At 53.1% G+C, this 22889-nt stretch overlaps 1 pseudogene; it reads left to right on the plus strand.

Moving 5' to 3' along the window:
• The first annotated feature begins 235 nt into the window (after nucleotides 1-235).
• LOC130021556 (vacuolar protein sorting-associated protein 33A-like) lies at nucleotides 236-20122 on the plus strand (annotated as a pseudogene).
• Nucleotides 20123-22889: the final 2767 nt, after the last annotated feature.

Here is a 22889-nt window from a genome sequence, read left to right on the forward strand (position 1 = left end):
GACCCCAGGACCCTGCAGACACACTCTTTGTGGAGGACAGTGACTGTGCGTCCGTGGCCAGTCGCGCCCCTTGCCCTGATGGTGTTTTTCTTCAGGCCCCGGAATATGAGTGTGTCAGCTGTTGCTCACTGCAAGCTTTGTTTGTCCGGAGTTTGCAAATGACTGTTGTTTGCTGCTGGCCGTTACTGAAATTCCTTTTACTCAAAGGACGGGATGCTTCTCCCTCCCGCAGGCAGTAGTTTGGGATGAGCATCTCACAGGACCGTTTAGCTTGCTTGCACAGTGCTCACTTCTAAAGGTAAAAGGGTTTTGGTTATTTTTTTTTGAAACTGTCATTCTGGACTCTAGCAAGAGTAATGTGATGTTCCACTTCTGGAGTAACTGGTGTGCAGAGCTGTCTGGCTTTTAGAATCACTGACGCTTGTATGAGTGGTAAATGTTTTATCTTCTGTGGACCTTTTGTTTATTTATTTGAAGGAAAAAACCTTTTATTTGGTGACTTTTAGGAAGAGGACGAGCGGAGAGAGAAACATTTCAAGAGAGACCGCGGGCTTCTGCAAAGGCAGAGAGAACCCCTACACACATCCCAAGATTAGACAGGAAAGCACAAAAGTCCCCATCTCAAGGAGAGCTGCGGGCACCGCATTGGCTCGGCTACATGGGCACAGGCAGCTCAGGGGCTCGGGCAGCATCGGAGCCTTCAGTGGACCTTTCAAGGGTGGGTGTGCTCCCCCCTCTTCTCGACGGATCAGCATGTCTTCTGATTGTTACTTAATGTGGCTCAAAGTTTTTCAGACACAGGATTGGTTACTTCAGCCTGAATTTATACACCTGGCTTTGGGGAATCTAAATTTTTATACTAAAGTGGTTTTGAATTTTATTTGGAGGCTCGTGCCAGGCAGTGCTCAGGACTTACTCCTGGCTTTGCACTCAGGATCACTCCTGGCAGTGCTCAGTGGACAGTATGGGGTGCTGGGGATAGAACCCCGGGTCAGCTGAATGCAAAGCCAGCACCTTCCCCGCTCTACTTTCTCCCTGGCCCCGGGTCTCCTGAGCACTGCCCCAGGGCACCTCCTGGTGGTGATTCTTAGCAGTTCGATGATGCTTGGTGCTGTGGTGGCAGCAATATCCCAGGCCACTCCAGTGGCCTCTCCAGGGATGCACATGGCAATGCTAGAGACCCTTGTGGTGCCAGGGGGCGAAGTTGGCAGTCATGTGTCAGGCATGTACCTTAACCCCTGCACTCTCTGACTCTACACTAAAGTATACTGTGCTTTGGAGCGGGAGTGTTACAACACCTGAGTTTTTGTTGGTCTGTTTTGTTTGGGCCACCTTTGGCAGTGCTCAGGCATACCCCTGGCTCTGCACTCACGATTGACTCTTGGTGGTGTTTGGGGACAGTGTGGGACGCCAGCAGTCCAACCCAGGTTGGCTGCCTGCAGTGATGCGCAAGTTTGGGTCGGCTGGTAAGTTTTAAGGGTTCTGTTCACCTTTTGTATGTGTGCTTTCCTAGGAACATGAGGTGGAGAAAATGTTCACACTCAAAGGAAGCCTCTTGCCAGCAGCCGATGTCAAGAATATCAATTTTTTCGTCAGACCCCGGCTAGAACTGATGGATATAATGGCTGAAAATGTGCTTAGGTATCTCAGAGCTGATGCTGGGTCCATACGGAATCATTCCTCTAGTGGTTTGAGTGCTCATCAGGACACCTTTGCTTGCCAGCGCTTTAGGAAGTGGATCTTTGGAAAGATGTGAGAGTGTGTCGGAGGAGAATGGGGGGTCAGGAGCAGGATACTCTGCAGTCAGCCAAGGATAGATCCTCGGAACCCAGTGCGGTCCCCAAGTCTCCCGGGAGTGACTTCTGAGTGCATAGCCAGGAGTTATCCCTGAGCACCTGCCGGGGTGGCCCAAAAACTGTAAATAGAGAATGGGAAATTTTGTGTATTGGGGGTTGGGGAGGCAGGGCTAACCACATAAACCCCCTCTCTCAGGACAGTAGAAAGCTGCGTCCTGTCTCAGTAGAAGGACCCAAATTTCGTTATAAAAAGAAAAGCAGCTAGGGCTGGAGCAATAGCACAGCGGATAGGTGTTTGCCTTGCATGCAGCCAATCCGGGTTTGATTCCCAGCATCCCCTATGGTCCCCTGAGCACTGCCAGGGGTAATTCCTGAGCACAGAGCTGGGAGTAACCCCTGTGCATTACCGGGTGTGACCCAAAAAGCAAAAAAAAAAAAAAAACAGCTTTTCAAGTACTGAATACCATTGTTGGGCAGGAGTTCCCTAGCCCTGGGAGGCACGAGAGACCAGACAGACAACGTTCCTGCAGGAATTCAAGCGGGGTTTTATTCAGACCAGCATGCAGGGGCTCCACAGCATACCCAAGAACGGGCAGAGGCTGGGAGCCTCGAACTCAGAAGCAGGTAATCTTTTATACAGTTTGAGAACAAAGACCACATATTGCCAATACGTGTTATTTTGCACAAGTTTTGCCAATACGTGGTTTGCTGGGTTCCTTGCAGTTTTTCTTGGAGTATCTCGACCCAACCTTCTTGACCTGGTCACATAGTTTCAGTTTCCAGGATGGTCAAAACATTCTACCTATCCTTAAATAGTTATGTCTTATTCTAGCTCATACCTTACACATCTACTGGGTTCAATCCAATTTTGCAACCTCAAGGCTGCTGAACTGTTTACAGAAAGCAATTTTGCAAGTTAATTAACTCCTTCCTAGCCTTCCTAGCTCCTTTCACCATATGCTCAAATTTTATAAGCAAAGTCAGGAGAAACTGATTAAAAATTAATGCTGCAGCATCTGTGGAGGAAGTGCACCAGCCCAGTCTGCATTACGTTTAATCGACATGGCCCCTAAGGACTTAAAAGCATGGGGGCTATTTGCGCGAGATCGGGCACGGTGTGGAGCAACCTTTTATTTTCCTAGAGACAAGCCAACACATTGCTTGATTAAATAAAAACATGTTTTCTCTGCAAGAAACAGATGTCCGTTGCAATAACCCTGAGAGGTTTTTTTTTTCTTTTCTTTTTGTGTGATACCCGGCAATGCACAGGGGTTACTCCTGGCTCTGTACTCAGGAATTACCCCCGGTGGTGCTCAAGGGACCATATGGGATGCTGGGAACTGGGAATCAAGCCCGGGTCGGTTGTGTGCAAGGCAAACGCCATACCTGCATCAAAAAGCATCAAAATCAAGAGAGCAAGAAAACTAGAATCTTGGGCCGAGTCAGTGGTGGGGGGTAGCTCATAAGCGTCTCTTTACAGCCCACTGTTTGTCAGGCACGGGGGGGCCCTGGGGAGCAGTCCTCGCCTTGGGGCCTCGGGCCAATGCACGGTCCTTCTCTTGCAGTGAAGACAGACGTGGCCCCACAAGAGATTTTCACATCTTGTTTGTACCCCGGCGTCGCCTGCTGTGTGAGCAGCGGCTGACGGACCTGGGCGTCCTGGGCTCCTTCATCCACAGGGAGGAGTACAGCCTGGACCTCTTTCCCTTCGACGGGGACCTTCTCTCCATGGAGTCGGAGGGCGCCTTCAGAGTAAGTTCAGTGTTTGCCCTTTGAACTTGACACTCGTTTCTGCCTCGTTCGTGATGGCGACACTGACACTGGCATTTCAGTGATTCCTGGAAGCCGCCAGTTTCTTCCTTTTGGGGAGAGACGGGAGTTGGGCCACACCCAGCAGTGCTCAAGGTTTACTCCTGGTTCTGTGCTCAAGGATCACTCCTGCCCATGCGCGGGGACCATATGTGCTGCCGGGGATAGAACCCAGGTTGGCTGCGTGCAAGACCAGCGCCTTCCCCTGTGCTGTCTCTCGGGCCGCTGCTCCTCTTGCGTATGGAGACGCTCCTGTTTCAACAAATTGGCTTAAAATTGTGATTGCCCTTACTGAATTCTCAAAAATCAATTGTCCTTAAATGTGTTTATCTCTGGTGTTTCTCTGCTGCTGGTCGATGTTTGTCCTTGTGCCCGTCCCACCCTGACTTGACTGGCTGTGGAGGAAGCTTCGAGAGTGGAAGGCAGGGCCGCTCTAGCCAGAAATACTCAAGTCTGTCACTGCGTTTTTCCAGTTAGCCATTTGTGAGGGATTTTGTTTCCATGACCCGCCTTTCCCCTTGATTGAGACTTGGCAGGACCTGAAGTCTCTTATCTTACATTTTCATTTTCTAGAAGTGAAATTGCTTACATTTTTCATTCAAACTCTTGAGGTTGTTAGGGCGCGGATCGTGATCTCCCTTTAACGACAGAGACTCCAGAGACTGCAAACAGCAAGCAAGGTTTATTGTAAGACTGGCTAGCCAGGGTCAAGCCTCCTACACAGACACGCAGGTCAGTTAGGTGAGGCAAGACCCCGAACTTCTTCAAAGGGGATCTTATATAGGCCTTCACTGGCCGTTGCAGCAAAGCCCGCGCATTTCATAACCAATAGATTTGTAACAACATATGCTTTCTTAACCAATCCCATTAAGGGTACATCACTTCTTAGCCTATAGTTTAAAGATCAGCATTTTGCGTCAGTGCTTAGGAACTGACAGGTTTTTAAGGCAGTCCTGGGTCTTGCAACATGGGTCTTGTGAGAGACATCCGGTTATCTGGTCTGACCCCCACCCTTTACCTGTGCCTGTATCTGAATTCCTTGGTCAGGGGCAGAAAAACCAGTTATTTTGCAGTGCAGACTCCTATAAAGCGATCTGAAAAAGCTATCTAGACCTGTTCCTTGAAAAACAAGTTATTTTGCAATGCAGGTTCCTATTAAGCTAAGCTAAATTAATTCTGGTGGTAGTCCATTTTGGGCCCGTCCCTCACAAGGTTCTGCAGTGTGACCTCAGGGCTGGGTGCAGGGTGTGCGGAAATTCTGTTTCTCTCACATGCCTGAACCAGCCTGTTTCCTATTGGTTATTTTCAGCACATATTTATTTGTTTGCTTTGCTTTGGTTTTTGCTTGGGTCCTCACCTGGTGATGCTCAGGGATTACTCTTGGGGGTCCTCAGGGGTCCATATTTGACTCTTTGATGCCAGGGAAGCACCTTCGCACTGAACTACCTATCTGGCCCCCCAGAGTTTTTCTTTTTCAAATGTTGTCTTTTTCTGAAAGGTGGATTTTTGTTTGCAAATATGATTTTATATGTTTTGTTTACTATCTTTATGACAGGGAGCACTTCTGAAAAAATTCTCTTTAAAAGTGTCAGCTTGGCTCTTAGGGGCTCCTGGGCCAGAACTCTGGCTCTTTCTTCTGTAGGGTGAGATTTCTCCATGCTTAGTCCCTTAAGAGAATCTGTAGACCCAAAAGCATTGATTTATGTGAGTTTTCAACTGTTGGAGTACACGGAGCTTAGGTTTATCAGGTTGCACCCATCACAGTGTTCCCGAGTCACTCCCATTACTTTGTCTGTCTGTAACCACTTCTATGCTCTCTTCCCCAACCAATTTGTAAGGTCTCATCCTTCTTAGACACTGAAGCTGTACTGTAAGTTAATATTGCCTTTCTCCTCCCTTATGTCTTTTGAGCAGTTTACTTTAATGCAGTGTCCTTTTGTATAGATACAGGAAGACAATTAATTCATATTATGCTTTATAACTTAGAATTTAATTGGCTTTGGATATTATTCACTCCCGGGCATCTGCTTTCTCAACTTAAGCCTCAGTTGCCCTCACTTCCTAGTACCCCAAGGGCAGGGTCCCGATGAGGGACTAGATGGAACCAGGGCAAGCCGGTAAGTTATGTGCTACCCTGGCATCGCGATGGGCCAGGCCAAGGTGCCACAATTCTTGACTATAAGTTAAGAGTTTGATCATAGGCAAATGCTGTCATGATCCAAAAGTAACGATGAGACTAGGACCCTGCTGCTAGGAATAGGAAAGATATCTGGCCTGAGCACTGCAGTCTGAGATTGAGATGGCCCTAGGAGAGCAATTCTATAAGCTCAAAGTATTTCTTATTGTGTCCATACAAAATGATTAATATTATGTATGCTTATATGTTGGTTGGACGAGGAGAGGAGAAACATGTCCTAGAAGCAGTTTCCCTGTGTGTCCTGACTAGCTTGGATGAGACTGAACTTTCTCCCCTTCAAACTGCCTTCAGTAAATGATTTCAGTATATTGAGGCAGTTTCCCTTATTCACATGAACCTAGCAGGCCTTAGGTATGCAGATCCCAGGTGCTTAGCCAGGCCTGATCTTTGGGATGTAGATGCCTGGCTCCAGGCAGGCTGATGTAGATTCCAAGCTCTAGGGACTGGTCTTTGTTGTGCTAATCCAAGTGCTTGTAGCTTGTAAAAGGTGAGGCCAGGATTCAATGTGGATGTAAAGAAACAATGTATGGTTTGCTGCCTCAATGTTCTTTCTGTAACTCCTTTTGATGACATCACTATATTGCGCCCTTTAGAGGTACTGTGATCTATGTAAGGGAGATTTAAGGGCTCTCTGGGGGGACATGTGCATCAGAGAACCTGGGAAGATGGGGCTGAGGACCAAAGCTGAGAGAACGAAGGAGCACATGCTTGAGAGATCCTGGGGCCTCCATGACATACATCTCTTCCCTGTAATAAACTGCTGCTAAGACCAACCAGCCTGGTCCCCGTTTCCTTCCTTCGCCTGACCAACGCCATCCACCTCCCTGGAGTGGGGAAACGGCCTGAGACCACCGAACGCGGGCGGCGGGAGAGATAGACCGCCGGCCCTTTAATTTTTTGTGTGTTTACACATTCAACCAGATGTTTTTCCTATGACATATTATTCACTGTAAATAGGGAAAATTGGGCATGGCTGCAGTTCTGGCCGGCCGAGTGAGACCCCCCTCCCAAGTTGGTAACCACCACCTAGAGTGTGCGACCCTCAGCCTCAGCGAGAAAGGGAGGGAAAGGGAAAATAAGTACCGAAATGAAGGGGAAGATGCAAGGGGGAAACACATCAGCTTGATAATGTCCTCTAAAAACGGCGTACCAGGGCCAGAGAGATAGTAAGGTGGGTAGGGCACTTGCCTTGCCCCTGGCAGACCCGGGTTCGTTCCCTGGAACCCCATATGGTCCTCCAAGCCTCGCCTGGTGTGACCCCAGTGCTGAGCCAGGGAGTCAGCCTGAACCCGTGCCCAGCCCCAATGCTCCCGGCGCTGCTCAGAGAGGCGCGACTGAGTAAAAATGTGTGTATGTAGTCTCCGTGGGTTTAGCGCTGGGCCCTCGCAAACGGCCCTGGGGGCTGAACGGCCCTGTGAAATCCACTGAGAAGAGTAGAACTGGGCTGATAATGCAAAGGTTCACCCCAGTCCCAGTTACAACCGAGCAAAACATGCAGGGTAGACATGTGTTGTTAACGTGTGTGTGTGTGTGTGTGTGTGTGTGAGTGACACATCTGGCGATGCTCAGAGGGTACTCCTGGCAGTCTAGTAGCCTGGCATTGGTCACTATCGCTCTGGCCTCTGTTGTTAGCACTGTAGCACTGTCCTCCCATTGTTCGTCGATTTGCTGGAACGGGCACCAGTGACGTCTCTATTCTGAGACTTGTTGTTACTGTTTTTGGCACATCGAATACACCACAGGGAGCTTGCCAGGCTCTGCTGTGTGGGCAGGATACTCTTGGTAGCTTGCCGAACTCTCCGAGAAGGACAGAGGAATCTCACCCGAGTAGGCCATGTGCAAGGCAAACGCCCTACCTGCTGTGCTATCGGCCCCTGTGGTTAACTTTAAAAAATATTTTTTAATACGGAATTATGGGTGGTAGGGAGATAGCTTAGAGGGCTAGAGCCCCAGCATCACCTGGGGAGCCCTGGGTTCAGAACAGGAGGGACCCACACACCACCCTAGGGGCTTTTAAAGGGGAATTACAAGGGCTGGAGCAATATGCATTGGGAGGGCATTTGCCTTGCACGCAGCTGACCCAGGTTCAATCCCCGGCATCCCATATGGTCCCCAAAGCACCACCAGAATAATTCCTGAGTGCAGAGCCTATCCCTTGAGCCTCGCCGGGTGGGAGTTGTTAGAGGTGTCTCTGTAGTAATACGCCGTTTTTAAACATGAATGTTTTGTTTGGGTGCTCGGGGCTGGGCAGGGCCGGGCAGGAGCCATCTTAGCTGTCCGCAGGCAGACACAGTTCCAGCTCTGAACAGTCACCTGGGCCCCTGAGCAGTTCGAAAGATGCCCCCTAATGCTTTCCTTCCCCTGAATCTTCCTCTCTGCTCTGCTCCAGTGCGGAATTTCTGGTCCTTTTCTGAGGACTCTTTGGACATCCCGACCAGGATGTTTTGGACTGAAGTGTGAGGCTACACCCCAGACTTGGCAGAGACATCCTATGGGACCTTTGGGGATACTGTGCTCATTCTGGGCCGGGCTTTCTGGGAGGTCTCCCTAGGAACCCCGCCCCCAGTCTGCACCCCTTGTCCTCACGCCTTTGGGTTGCACGCCTGTTGGCCGCTGCCTTAGACAGGGTCAAAGATTCCACGATGAGGGGCGGGAGCAAGAACACAGTGGGTAGCGCGTTTGCCTTGCATGAGGCCGACCCGGATTCGATTCCCAGCATCCCATACGGTCCCCCGAGCACCACTAGGAGTAGTTCCTGAGTGCATGAGCCAGGAGTAACCCCTGTGCATTGCCGGGTGTGACCCAAAAAGAAAAAAAATAGAGTCCCGCGATGGGCACCAGCAGTGCCTCCGCATCAGGTGGAGTGCAGGTGAAGCACGTTGCGTGGTTTCCCTCCTCTGCTCTCTGCACTTACTGGATGAAGGGATTGAGGCGCAGGAGTGATCTTGAGGCCCCGCTGGGGATCGTGTGTGCTCTGTCAGCCCTGCTGAACCGCCCGGCTGGGGGCGCGTGCGTCCTCTTCCCTCTTTCTGGGCCAAAGATGTTTCTTTTTGTCTGTGTGTTAAATGGACCTTGTGGCCCTTCTCCGAGACCGTGGCTGCCCTGCTCCTGTCCCCTGTGACACTCGCTGCTGTATGTGGGAGAGGCTGCCTGCCCTTCTGCAAGCCCAGAGTGTCCTGCTGTGGGGTCACGCGGGCATGCAGAGGCCAGCCTTTCCTCGCCCGCCCAGCGATGCTCACCCCCAGTAGAGGCGCTGCCTTGGGGCCTCAGTGCTGACTCGCAGAGCCTGTGCCCAGGCGCCCGGCCCTCTCCCACAGGAGTGCTACCTGGACAGCGACCAGACGAGCCTGTACCACGCGGCCAAGGACCTGATGACGCTGCAGGCCCTGTACGGGACCATCCCCCAGATCTTCGGCAAGGGCGAGTGCGCCAGGGTGAGCCGGGGCGGGGAGGGGGGCCTCTCTCCTGTGGGTGGAGATTGGGGCTCCACCTCGCAGTGCTCTTGGCTCTGTGCTAGGGCCACCAAACTGAGGCTGTCTGCGTGCAAGGCGTGACCCCTGGCCCCTCTGCTGTCTCCCAGCCCTCTTTCCTTTTCTCTTTTCTGTTCTTTATCTTTTCTTTTCCATCCCTCCCTCTCTCGCCCTCTCCCTCCTCCCACCCTCTCCATACCCAGCAGTGCTCGGGGCTCACTCCTGGCAGGGTTTGAGGGATCGTATGTGGTGCCAGGAATTGAACCTGGGTCAGCCACCTGCAAGGCAAGCATCCTACCCACCATACCGTCTCAGGCCTATCTTGTTTTATTTTATTGTTCGATTTTTTTCCGTCTTATTTTTAAATTTTGGATTGCCAGACTCTTTTTTAGCTTCATTTTAAAATCTGCCCATTGCTAAAAAGGCTCTGCCTGGTTCTGTACTTTGTTTCCAGCAAGTGGCCAATATGATGATCAGGATGAAGAGAGAGTTTGCAGGAAGCCAGAATTCCATATTTCCTGTTTTTGATAACCTCTTGTTGCTTGATCGAAATGTGGATTTATTAACGCCCCTTTCGACTCAGCTGACATACGAGGGACTCATCGATGAAATTTATGGCATCCAGAACAGTAAGTGAAGTGACATCAGTTACTAATAGGTTAGCTGAGTAAAATCAATCTCAAAAGTGTCTGTTTTCGAAGGTGCGGCCTTTGTGTGTAAGTCAGAATACTTGAAAATGTCAGGCACTGACTTTCAGCCCAAGGTTAAAGCGAGCTCGAGCCAGGTCACCATCGGGGAAACCGAGGTGAAGGCCTTGTGCAGAGGGCCATGCGGTGTGCAGCCCCGTTGCTCGGGCCGCCCAGGGAGGCGTGAGGAATAGAGCGTTTCTGAGGGGTGCCTGGGTCCAAGGTCACGGAGGTTTGGCCCCGGATGTTAGATTCTGTAGCATTTCAGATCTGAGTGGGGACTAGGAAAGCTCACAGGGCTAGTGCCAGGCACACAGCCAGCGCTCAGTTCCATCCACACTCCTGCCTCGTCCAGTGAGCACTGAGCCGGGAGTAGCTCCTGCTGGGATACAGTCTGAGAAGTTTCCCACAGTCTGATTTGTGTCTTTTCTTCAGAACAGGGAGCCCTAGGCCTCAAGAGGGGTAATTCCGGCGCCTTCAGGAGTGGCCCTGGTTGTGGGCTGGGGAAACAGCCCTGGGGATGGAGCCCCGGTCTGGAAGGACGGGGATGCAGCTAACTGCATGGGGTCTCTCTGGGGACACAGAGCCCTGCAGCCGCTGAGTGCTGGTCGAGTCCAGACAGTGCTGTCTGTCCAGTGTGCCAAGCTTGTTATTGCAGAGTGGATTGCGATGGCTTGTGTGTGTGTGTGTGTGTTTCTGCAGTGGTGAATGTGTGGCTCAGTGACGGCGGCCACGGAAGCAGAGCAGGACCACATGTGGAGGCATTTCCACACAACAACCCGTTTTCCTGCTCTTTAATGATTATGAAGGTGTTTCCGGTTTGTTTTTTACCAGTTGTTCCGAAGGATAACCTCTTAAGTTGTTTCCTTTTGTGGGGACAGTCGTAAGCAGTGCCCAAGGGGCCGTGGGGCTGATCTCGGTGATTTTCTGCTCTGTGGGGCCAGTCTGTGGCCCTGGAGCCACCAGGGCTGTGCCTGGTAGCAGCTGGGGGTGATGCCACACACACAGCCCCTCCCCAGACTCCTGCTCCGAGCTGTCCTGGCACGGGAGCACCCTGTGCGAGGGGTCCCCACCTCCTGGTGCTTCTGCAAGTCTCTCGGGGGATCTGGCAGAGGTGCTGGGGTTGGGGGTGCGGAGGTGTGAGAGATGGGACTCGTGGGGTGCCTCCGGGAGGAAGGAGTTTCGGGAACTCACAGTCTCTTCATATCACACACTTCCTGCTGATCAAACATTTAATTAAGGGAGAGGGCTGGAGTGATAGCAGAGCGGGTAGGGCATTTGCCTTGCACGCGGCTCAGCCCGGGTTCGATTCCCAGCATCCCATATGGTCCCCTGAGCACCGCCAGGAGTAATTCCTGAGTGCAGAGCCAGGAGTAATTCCAATGCATCGCTGGGTGTAACCCCCCCCAAAAGAAACCGTTAAGAGAAATCTGAAAAACAAGGGGAAATTGGGCTTCCCCATAGCCCCCCAGCTCTGCGCCCGTGGCTGGACCGAGGGCGATGGCAGGCCCGTGCAGGAGCTGCGTGCAGGCTGCCTGGGCCAGCGGCTGCCCCTCTGCTTTGAGCTGGAATGCGAGGTCTTGCCGACCTCGTGTATCTCAGCATGTGCTCAGGCCCCGGGTCCCGTGGCGTGCTGTCTCCAGACGCTGGCGCCCGGGCTGTTCGGAGGGACTTAGGATTTGGAAAGCATCCGAGAAATATTTTCCTTCCGTCGGTCACTTTCTCTCCCCACATTCTCCGATGCAGGAGTTCTTGTTGCTTTATGATTCTCAGCTCCACCCCACAGTTCTCAGGGCCCACACGGGGCAGTGCTCAGAGGAACAGACAGCTGGACTTGAGCGTGTGCTGCCCCCGATGACCCGTCTCTCTGGACCCACAGCAGTGGAGCTGATTGTATGTAGACACGTCGGGATTTGTGTTGAAACTGGAGATGTTTTTTTGAAAGGAACCAATTTGGAGCTAGAGGCAGAACAGCAGTTAGGGTGAGTTTGGTCCCCAGGACCGCATATGGTTCCCCCAGTCACTGCCAAGAATAAGCCCAGAGCACAGAGCCAGGAATAAGCCTTGAGCACTGACAGGTGTGGCCCAAATATCAGAGAAAGGAAAAAGAAAGGAAAGAAGCCTTCGGAGCTGTCTCCGCCCTCATGCACACTTCCATGCTGAGGTGATTCCTGGGATCTTGTTTTTCTTTTTCTTTTTTGGAGAGTATCTTGCCCACACGGCAAAGCCTGGCAAGCTACCCGTGACGTGTTCGATATGCCAAACACAGTAACAAGTCTCAAAATGGAGACGTTACTGGGCCCGCTTGAGCAAAATCGATGAACAATGGGAGGACAGTGACAGGGGTCACACTTGGCAATGCACAGGGGTTACTCCTGGCGCTGCACTCAGGAGTTACTTCTGGCGGTGCTCAGGGGGCCATATGGGATGCTGGGAATCGAACCAGGGTCTGCCCAGTGCAAGGCAAACACCCTCCCTGCTGTGCTATCACTCCAGCCCCATCCTGGGCTCCTCTTGGCTTGTTGAGATGTCGGTGTAGACTGCATGCACTTGCACGCGCCAGCAGGACAGACAGTGGGCCGCCCAGGGGCATGTTTCCTCGGGTGGCCCCATCCTGAGTTCGGTTCGGGCTGGCAGTGGCAGAAGGCGGCCCACGGGCCAGGCCAGGGAAGCCGTGCGTGAAAAGTGTGAGCGTCCTCTGCTCGTGCACAGCTAGTGACTCAAAGCCCAGTGCTCTCCCCTGACAGGAAGTCTCTGGAGTCTCACTTGGGGTGTCCCCTCCCGTGCAGGTCATGTAAAGTTGCCGCCCGAGAAATTCGCCCCGAAGAGGCAGGGTGACGGGCAGGACCTGCCCACAGAGGCCAAGAAGCTGCCGCTGAACTCAGCCGAGGAGCTCCACGCCGAGATCCGAGACTGCAACTTCAACGCCGTGGGCGCCGTGCTCAGCAAGAAGGCCAAGGTCATCTCGGCTGCCTTTGAGGTGACTGGGGCCTGGGGCCAGGCGGCAGGCAGGCTGCGGGCGCCTGGGGAAGGGTGGTGCCAGGCCCTCTCCTGGTGTCAGGTCCTTTGCCAGTCACCGTCCACACTCCCTGTCCCTCTCTCCTTCCTCCCAGCCGCTGGCGGTGGCGGCATCTCCGCTAGCTCCTGCATCTAGGGAATCCGGGATCAGCCCGAGCAGGCGGGGACGGCGGGTGATACTGAGAGCACAGTCCCCGGCCCCCAGCTTCCTTAGTGCCTCGCGCCCTCCTGCTGCTCTTTATTCTGGGTTCAGGTCACTTTTGAAACCTGAATCAGTAAAATGATAGAAGCTGAATTTTTTAACTCTGGGGAAGTTTTTAAAAATCACTTTTTCCCTTGAAGGATGGATTTCCTGATTTCATCTTTTTTAGGAGTTATCTCCACTATATCAGTATTTGTATTTCTTTGGATTTTGTTTTTGAGGGGAGGCACACCCAGAGGTGCTCAGGGCTAAATCCTGGCTCTGCGCTCAGGGATCACTTCTGGTGGGCTGAGGCAACCCCATGGGATGCTGGGGATCGAACCCAGGCTGGCCGCATGCAAGGTGAGCACCTCGCCACTGTTCTGTCACTCTGTCCCCATGGTTGTTGTATTTCTGAAGCTGCTTTTGTCTCACTTGGGTTTTGTTCCTCAATTTTTTATTTCCTCATCGTGACTTATAAAGCTATGGATAAGAAGTGTCGGGCATTCACTGTGCCAGCTCCGAGCTCGCCGTGGTGTCCAGTTCCCTCCTTTCCCGCTGCCAGTGCTCAGGGCTGGCTCCTGGCAGGCCTCGGGGTTCTGTGGGGAGGCCGGGGACTGAGCAAGCGCCTCCCCCACTGTATAGCTTGGACCCAGGAAACGTTTTACACTTGATTTGCTGTTGTTGAGGTCTCAGGCTATACGAGCGTTAGCTTTTGTGGCTTCAAGGCAGTTTTCTGAGCTCCACATCCCTGGCAGGGACCATGCAGTGTCAGGTGTGGCCTGCGTGGCCCCTGGGCTCCCTCCCTGTCCACATGGTCTCCCAGTGCTGCAGGAAGTGGCTGTCGGAGTCCCTGGACCCACCAACCTGCCTTTTCTATTTTCGTGTGGCTGTGGGATCTGGTTATAGCCTAATTCGTTTTGTGTCCGTTTCTCACACTAAAAATTAATTTGGGGGTGCCGGAGGGATAGCACAACGGGCCAGGCGCTTACCTTGCATGCAGCTGACCTGGGTTCACTCCCCAGCATTCCATGTGGTCCCGGTGCAGGCCAGGAGTGATCCTTGAGCTCCAGGCCAGGAGGAAGCCCGGGGCACTGCCTTGCACGTGATTCAAACATGCCCTGGGCAACCCAAAGACCCAAACTCTTAAAAATGCACTCTTGGCAGCCAGGGCTGGGGCTGAGGCACATTGTGTGTGTGTGTGTGTGTGTGTGTATGCGAGGCCCTGAGTGTGCGAGGCCCTGAGTGCTGTCCCCAGTACTGTCGTGACCTTCTCCCCTCCCTCAGGAAAGGCACAACGCCAAGACGGTGGGCGAGATCAAGCAGTTAGTCTCCCAGCTACCCCACATGCAGGTGGCGCGGGGCTCCCTGGCCAACCACACCTCCATCGCCGAGCTCATCCAGGACGTGACGAGTGAGTGCCCTGTCCCGGGCTCAGGCTCAGGGTGTGTCACTGGCTCCCTGCTACTTCTGGGGGCCCCGGCTACTATTTCACTTGTGCTTTGTTCCCTGTGCCAGCCGCTGGGTCCTCGCAGAAATGTTCCGAGTGTGACTGTTGGGTTCTGCGGGGTCAGGTGGTGCAGCAGGGCTCTCCCAGGCTCCGGGTGGCACCAGCACTGCTTCGCCAGACCTGGCACTGATTGCTGAGGTTGGTTTCAGTCGGATGTTGCAAGGAGCTGGAGTTGGAGCGGTACTGCAGTGCCTGGCACACAACCGGCCCGGGTTGGGTCCCAGAGTCCCATATGGTCTCCGAAGCCTGCCAGGAGTGATCCCTGAGCACCACCGGGGGTGGCCCCCAAACGAACCAAAGTAAAATGCCCTTGGGAAATTGAAGGGGGAGCTGCTAGGGCCCAGGCCCCGGGGCTCTGTGTCTAGGCGCACCTTGGGGCACAGGCCGTCAGCCTCACTGTTCTGGAAGGTGCCTTCCCGGTGATGACTTAAACTTGGTGCTTGCTTGCTACTTTGCATGCCTCCGGGAGAAATGAGCATTTCTCCCACTTCTGAGATGCTCGTGTGTGAATTATGTTTCAGCGTCTGAAGACTTCTTTGATCAGTTAACCGGGGAGCAGGAGTTGATGTCTGGAATAGACACTGATCAGGTACGTGAACACTAAAACCGTTTTAGCCGATAGTTAACCAGATTGGCAAACAGAACTCGAGGTAGGAAAGGAATCACTTTGATTCCCGTGTCTGGCCTAAATACCTGTCAGGGCAGTGCAAAATGTGCGGAAAGAGATTCTGCCAAGAGATAGGTTTCTGTTGACCGGGGGTGGTGTGTGTGTGTGTGTGTGTTCCATTGTGTGTGTGTTCGTGCATGTGTGTGTGTGTGTGTGTTCCATTGCGTGTGTGTGTGTGCATGTGTTCCATTGCTGTTTGCTGTCCTCAGAGAAACAAGACCCAGCCCTGAAGCCCAAGACTATTGAAGCCCATCACGGATAATTTAAGAGCGTGGGTTGTATGATCCCTTTTCCTGTCTGCCTGTCAATAAATCCCGCATTCTCACTTGCAGCAAGCAAGCGCCCAAATTCCCCACAGTCCCTGCTACTTTACTGATGCTGCTCAGGTGTGGCTGACAAGTGGGACAGTTGCACCCGCCCGCAGCCCCTGGAGCTTAGGTTGTCCAGGGAGTGTGGGCAGGAGCGTGAGCCAATCTCCAGCCTCTCCTTGATCGGGCCTCTGAGGGGCCCGGGAACGCCCAGGCCTGCAGGCCCAGACCCGGCGCTCACGCACAAACCTGCCATGACTCTAGGTCAACAGTTATATCGAGGACTGCATCGCCCAGAAGCATCCACTCATCAAGGTGCTCAGGCTCATTTGCCTGCAGTCGGTGTGCAACAGTGGGCTCAAGCAGAAGGTTCTGGATTATTACAAAAAAGAGAAATTCTCCAGGTCAGTGTTTCTAAGTGACTCATTTGCCAAGGGCGAAATTTTTTAAAAAGGCAGTTGGCCTTGCACGTGGCCCACCTAGGCTCGATCCCCGGCACCCATATGGGTCCCCTGAGCCCCACCAGCACTGACCCCTGAGCACAGGAAGTGGGGGGCAAAAGCAAACAAAACAAAGGAGACATCTGGAAAATAGCACGTCAGGAGGTGTGTTTGGCCTCCTTTTCCTACTCAGTTATTTCAGTACACTGTCATCTATCTTCCTTACCTTGGGCCCATGCATTCTGGCTTTAAAGTGAAAATGTGGGGTCCAAAGAGCTCGAAAGGGGCTGCAGCAATAGCACAGCGGGTAGGGCGTTTGCCTTGCACGCAGCCGACCCTGGTTCGATTCCCAGCATCCCATATGGTTTCCCGAGCACCGCCAGGAGTGATTCCTGAGCGCAGAGCCAGGAGTAACCCCTGAGCTTCGCCGGGTGTGACCTGAAAAGAAAAAAAAACAAAAACAAACCAAGAGCTAGAAAGGGGTAAGGCACTTGTCTTGCATGCTGCCGGGTATGACTCAAGAACAAAAGTATCAGAATGAGAGTGAAAATGTTCGCTCCCTCTTCGGAAGTGGGAGATCTAGCAGGCTCCCCAACTTCTCTTGCAGACATACGGCTACGAGCACATCCTGACGTTAGAGAACCTGGAGAAGGCCGGGCTGCTGCGGCCCCAGCAGGGGGCAGGAACAGCTACCCCACCTTCCGGAAGACCCTGCGCCTCTGGATGGACGATGTGAATGAGCAGGTGAGCCGAGTCTTCGAGCACACGCAGTCACATGCACACCATCTAATAGGCGAGCCGAGCCTTCACGCACATGCACGCGCACCAACATACACACAGACACGTACATAGACATACACACACATTTCCCCAGTGGTGTGGCGTCCTGCTGGTGGGAAGGCGCTGCCCTTGCAGAAGCCAGGACTGAGTGGGGCTTGTTGGGGGACACTTTTTGAAGATGGGGGCTGGGGGTGGGAAGCGGGGGCCCTTGTCCACTTAGGCCTCAGGGAGGGGGAGGCTGGTCTGGACTCAAGGAAGCCTCTGGTCAGCGAAAAGGCCAGCCTCAAGTAAGAGGATTGGGGAACAACACAACTGACTCACCGTGGGCAGTTGGGGCTGCTGGACTCAGAGTCACTGTGAGAGAGGGGAGTTTCAGACTGGGGGTCACTGTGATGCTGGGTGCTGTCACTCTCACTCTTGGGAGATTTGGGCGTGGCTGTGCCCTGGGGCCTCGCCCCCGGAAGAATGCCTGAGAGTAGCTTGGCTGGGCTTAGAGCTCTCCACATTCCGTCCCCCCAGTTGGCCAAGTTTCCATAGGAGAAGTTTCTCACCAAATCGATGAACAGTTTTTCTTCTGTGGGGGTCAGATGGAATCTTTCCTGGGCAGACCGTTGAATGTTCAGACCCAGCGGTGCTGGGGTTTGGCCACGCCCCTGCCCTCTGCACGGGCTGCCGGGCACTGGCACCTTCCAGCACACAGGGGCACCAAGCAGCTTTCTGAGATTGGTTTGAGACAGAAGGACTCAGGGCCAGGAGAGGTGAGGGCAGAGCCATGCGTCAGCTCTGCACCACGAGGTCTGATGCATAAAGCTGTAGGGGTGGGGGTGGGGGGGAGAGAGAGAAGGAGAGAAGAGAGAGATTGGGAATTGGGTAGAGGGTGGAGATGGCAGGGCTCAGCGGGCTAGGCTGGAGCACACTGTGTTCCTCCCCAAAGTCAAATTCAGGACGGCAGCGTGGAGGACATTTGCCTTTAATGCGGCCAACCCACGTTGTGATCCCTGAGTGCAGCACCAGGAGGGAGCCCTGAGCACCGCAGGGTATGGCCTACGCCAAAAAAAAAAAAAGAAAAATCCCATGGCCCATTAGGCAGTGAGGAGTTGGTTGACTCCAGGTGTCCCTCTCGAACCCTCCGCAGAACCCCACGGACATCTCGGCTATGCCCCCCTCAGCATGCGGCTGGCCCAGCTGCTCTCCCGGCCTGGTTGGCGCAGAATCGAGGAAGTTCTGCGCATTCTCCCGGGCCCCCACTTCGAGGAGCGCAGCCGCTGCCCACGGGCCTGCAGAAGAAACATAGGTTTGTGAGGGATTTTATTTTCATGACCTGCCTTTCCCCTTGATTGAGTCTTGGCAAGACCTGAAGCCTCTAATCTTACATTCTCATTTTCTAGAAATACAATTGCCTACATTTTTCATTCAAACTCTTGAGGTTCTGCAGTGTGACCTCAGGGCTGGGTGCAGGGTGTGCGGGAAATTCTGTTTCTCCCACACGCCCGTCCCAGCCTGTTTCCTACTAGTTATTTTCAGCACATATTTATTTGTTTGCTTTGCTTTGGTTTTTGCTTCGGACCTCACCTGGTGATGCTCAGGAATTACTCTAGGGGGTTCTCAGGGGTCCATATTTGACTCTTTGATGCCAGGGAAGCACCTTTGCACTGAACTATATATATGGCCCCCCGGAGTTTTTCTTTTTTAAATGTTGTCTTTTTCTGAAAGATGGATTTTTGTTTGCAAATATGATTTTATATGTTTTGTTTACTATCTTTATGACAGGGAGCACTTCTGAAATATTTCTCTTTCAAAGTGTCAGCTTGGCTCTTAGGGGCGCCCGGGCCAGAACTCTGGCTCTTTCTTCTGTGCGGTGAGGTTTCTCCATGCTTAGTCCCTTAAGACAATCTGTAGACCCAAAAGCATTGATTTATGTGAGATTTCAACCAGATGCTTTTCCTATGACGTGTTCTTCGCTGTAAATAGGGAAAATTGGGCATGGCTGGAGTTCTGGCAGGCCGAGTGAGAACCCCCCCCCCCGCCCCCAAGTGGGTAACCACCACCTAGAGTGTGTGACCCTCAGCCTCAGCGAGAAAGGGAGGGAAAGGGAAAATAAATACCGAAATGAAGGGGAAGATGCAAGGGGGAAACACATCAGCTTGATAATGTCCTCTAAAAACGGCATACCAGGGCCAGAGAGATAGTAAGGTGGGTAGGGCACTTGCCTTGCCCCTGGCAGACCCGGGTTCGTTCCCTGGCACTCCATATGGTCCTCCAAGCCCTGCCTGGTGTGACCCCCAGTGCCAAGCCAGGGAGTCAACTTGAACCCGTGCACGGCCCCAGCGCCCCCGGTGCCTGCCTGCGCCCTCTGCGCCCTCTGCCATTGGAAGCTTGTGCAGGTGTGTTTGAGACGCGATCGCATTTCCCTGCGTTCTTGGCCATGTGAGTTGATTTGTGGTACTGGTACTGCTGGTCTCAGGACTTGACCTTTCAGAACGCAGGTGCATCACCAGATTTCCGGGCCCCCTTTCCCCTCAGCATGTTGGTCTCAGCAGCACCTTAAGAGAAAGAACCTGGGGCTCGCTTGTGTTCTGGGCTGCTGTCACCCAGCTACCCATGGGTTTGCTCACGTCCCTGGGCTTCGGCCTGTGGAATCCAGAACTTTCCTGGGATCCCCCGATGGTCTCTCCCCACCCCAGTCTTGGAGCAGGGAAGGGCTTGCATGCCCTTGTGTGGTGACAGGACAGGGGCCTGCCCGGCCCTGTGTGGTGACAGGACACGGAGTTCACCTTCCATGCGATTCATTGCATGTCTGGGAGAGGCCTCTCTGCTCCTTCTGTTCCCAGTCAGCAGTGCGGAAGCGTTGAGGAAGCGGCTTGGTCACCCCAGCTGAGGGTAGGGGCTGTCTCGGTCACACCCAGGGTCGCTCCTGGCCCTGCGCAGGCGGGGTGGGGCCATCCCAACAGGCAGACCCGAGACAGGTCGGAACCAAGGGCCCCACATCCCCCCGTGGATGCTGCATTCACATCTTCTCTCCCGCCCTGAGCCACGATGGCCCCCGAGCCCGCATCCCGGTGGGGGAAGCCATGGCTCTGCTCACCTGAGCTGCTCGCAGTGGCCCTCACTCCGGGTATTCTGCTCAAGGGACCCCAGAACATGGGCACCCTGGCGTGTGTCATGTGAGCAGTCAGATTGGGCTCAAGGCGCTGGGGGGCTCGCCCCACCTGGTGGAGTTTGCCAAGGGCCCAGGCGCCCTCACCAAGGTCCGTCTCTGAGGCTTCCTCGTGTGAATATGAGGGACCTTCCAGCCCTCACAGAACAGAGTCTGCTGCTCGTGTCCGATCCCCCCCACACACACACACACTCGGAGCCCTAGGGGCTTTTAAAGAGGAATTACAAGGGCTGGAGCAATATACATTGGGAGGGCATTTGCCTTGCACGAGGCTGACCCAGGTTCAATCCCCGGCATCCCATGTGGTCCCCAAACCACCACCAGAATAATTCCTGAGTGCAGAGCCTATCCCTTGAGCCTCGCCGGGTGGGAGTTGTTAGAGGTGTCTCTGTAGTAATACACCGTTTTTAAACATGAATGTTTTGTTTGGGTGCTCGGGGCTGGGCAGGGCCGGGCAGGAGCCGGCTTAGCTGTCCGCAGGCAGACACAGTTCCCGCTCTGAACAGTCACCTGGGCCCCTGAGCAGTTCGAAAGAGGCCCCCTAATGCTTTCCTTCCCCTGCATCATCCTCTGTGGTCTGCTCCAATGCAGAGTATTCCGTTCTTTTCTGAGGGCTCTTTGGAATCCTGACCAGGGTGGCTTAGACTCAAGTGTGAGGCTGCACCCCAGACCTGGCGGAGCCATCCTACGGGGTCTTTGGGGATGTTATGCTCACTCTGGGCCAGGCTCTCTGGGAGGTCTCCCTCTGCACCCCGCCCCCAGTCTGCACACCTCCACAGTGTTATCTTTTTATTGTTAATTTTTTCACCCGGAGAGGCACGGGGCTTACTCCTGGCTGTGCACTCAGGAGTTACTCCTGGCGGTGCTCAGGGGACCATATGGGATGCCGGAATTTGAACCCAGGTTGGCTGCATGCAAGGCAAATGCCCTCCCCGCTGTACTATCGTTCCAGCCCCGACACTAGAAGCTTTGACCTGGGGATCCTTGTTCCTTCAGCTCTTTTGCATGGAAGGGCGGGTGTGAGTCAGAACTGAGCGGCTGTGAGCGTTGGGGGGATTCCATGGCATGTGGGGTGTCCGTGAGTTTTCCGAGGCATGTGGGGTGTCCCCTGGCCGGTTCTGCAGGGCAGCTGGGAGACCGGCCTCACCTCCAGTCACCTTCTCTCAGTCCTGTTTGCCGGCTTACTCTTCGAGCTCTTGCTAACTCTGATTTTTCCCCCTGACACATAAAAATTTCCTCTATCTGGATATTTTGAAGTTGAATGCCAGCATGAGACGGGTGACAGGGCTTGCTGATGACAGTGAATAGATGCCATTTGCATATGTCCTGTGCCTTCAGGCTGTATATAGTCTTGAACTGTGTCTGCAGCTCCTGAAATTTTGTTTGGAACGGAAGACTGATTTTTATGTAACTTCCTGATAGAATGTCGTGAGGTGCTGCCCGAGGGGTAAGGGGTCCTCGGAGCCCTAAGGGGGGAAAATGACCCAAATTGAGGTGCTTCCTGTGTGCCAATGTCCCATCACGCCACACCTCCCAGGGCTGGTGTTTCCCTGTCCAGAAGACGCTGGACAGACGTGAGCCAAAGCTCTAGCAGAGAGGAAGCATTTGTGCTGCGGGATGAAACAGAACAGCCTTCGGAACCCCCAGCTTTGAGTCAAGCTGACATTTTCAAGAAATACAAAACAGACTTTTTTTTCCCCATTTTTAGTACCAGAGCAGATAATCCCCTAAGGTTATTTGCTTCCCTGCGAGATATTTAGCTTACCCTTTCAAGGTTCATTTAGAGCAGATCTTGGCGTTAAATCAGAGTTGGGTGCTAACCGAGTTCAGAGTGTTTGCTTATTTGTGGCCTTCTTTGTCTCTTAAGAGGAACAACCGTAGTTACAGGCCTCCAGAGAAAACAAAACACAAGCACCCGCTTCCTCCAGGCCTGGTTCCTCTGTTCTCAACCCCTGGCCATTTTTCTATGCATCGTCCCCAGATCAGGCAGGGGACAGAGGCAGAGAGGGTCTGAGCAGCCCCTGAATGGTGCTCCCTGAGCAGTGCTCCCCATCTTTGTGGCTTCTGTTGAGGTTCTGAAGTGAGTCATCAGGTTCTAGTGACAAATGTCTCATGTACGGCGTGACACAAAGATGGAGTTTGTGCCATCAGTCCCCGGGGTGGGAGGAGGGAGCGTCAGGTTTTGGGGGTCAGTGGCAGGAGGATATGACCCATAGTATGTCAGCTTTATCTCAGTTGGGGGAAAAACAGATCATTTGTGGAGGAGTGTGCTTGGGGTACAGATTGGCGGCGTTTTTCTGGATTTCTCTGTCTCCCTCTTTTTTTTTTTTTATTTAGGAGTACTGCTATTTATCCAGCCACTGATTAGCTGATTGAATTCTGCATGAACTCCACCTTACTTTTTTTTTATTTTTTATGATTTTATTTATTGAATCACCGTGAGAGCAGTTACAAAGCTTTCAGGTCTAAGTCTTGGTCATACAATGAAACACCCGTACCTTCACCAGTGCCCATTTTCCACCACCAACAACCCCAGTATATCCCCATCCCACACCCTCCCCCTACGTGTGGGGCAGATGATTTCCAAATTATTTTCTCTCGACTTTGATCACATTCGATATTTTGACACCAGACCCACAATTATTGTTTGAGATTTTACCCCAACACTCAGATCTGCTGAAAAGGCAACAGTAGACAGTTTGTTTTCTATTGCTGGTTATGAATAACCTATGATGTTGTGTGGCTGCAGTAGTGGCCACATGATTTTGAAATTCCAAATTTGAACACTTCAGTCTGGAGGGATTTCTGCCCAAACCTGCTGGGTTCCGAGATTTGCTCCTGAGTCTCTGGCATCCTAGTCATTAAGCAGC

Source organism: Sorex fumeus, unplaced genomic scaffold, assembly GCF_029834395.1.
Source record: "Sorex fumeus unplaced genomic scaffold, SorFum_2.1 ptg000017l, whole genome shotgun sequence".
Taxonomy (NCBI): Eukaryota; Metazoa; Chordata; class Mammalia; order Eulipotyphla; family Soricidae; genus Sorex; species Sorex fumeus.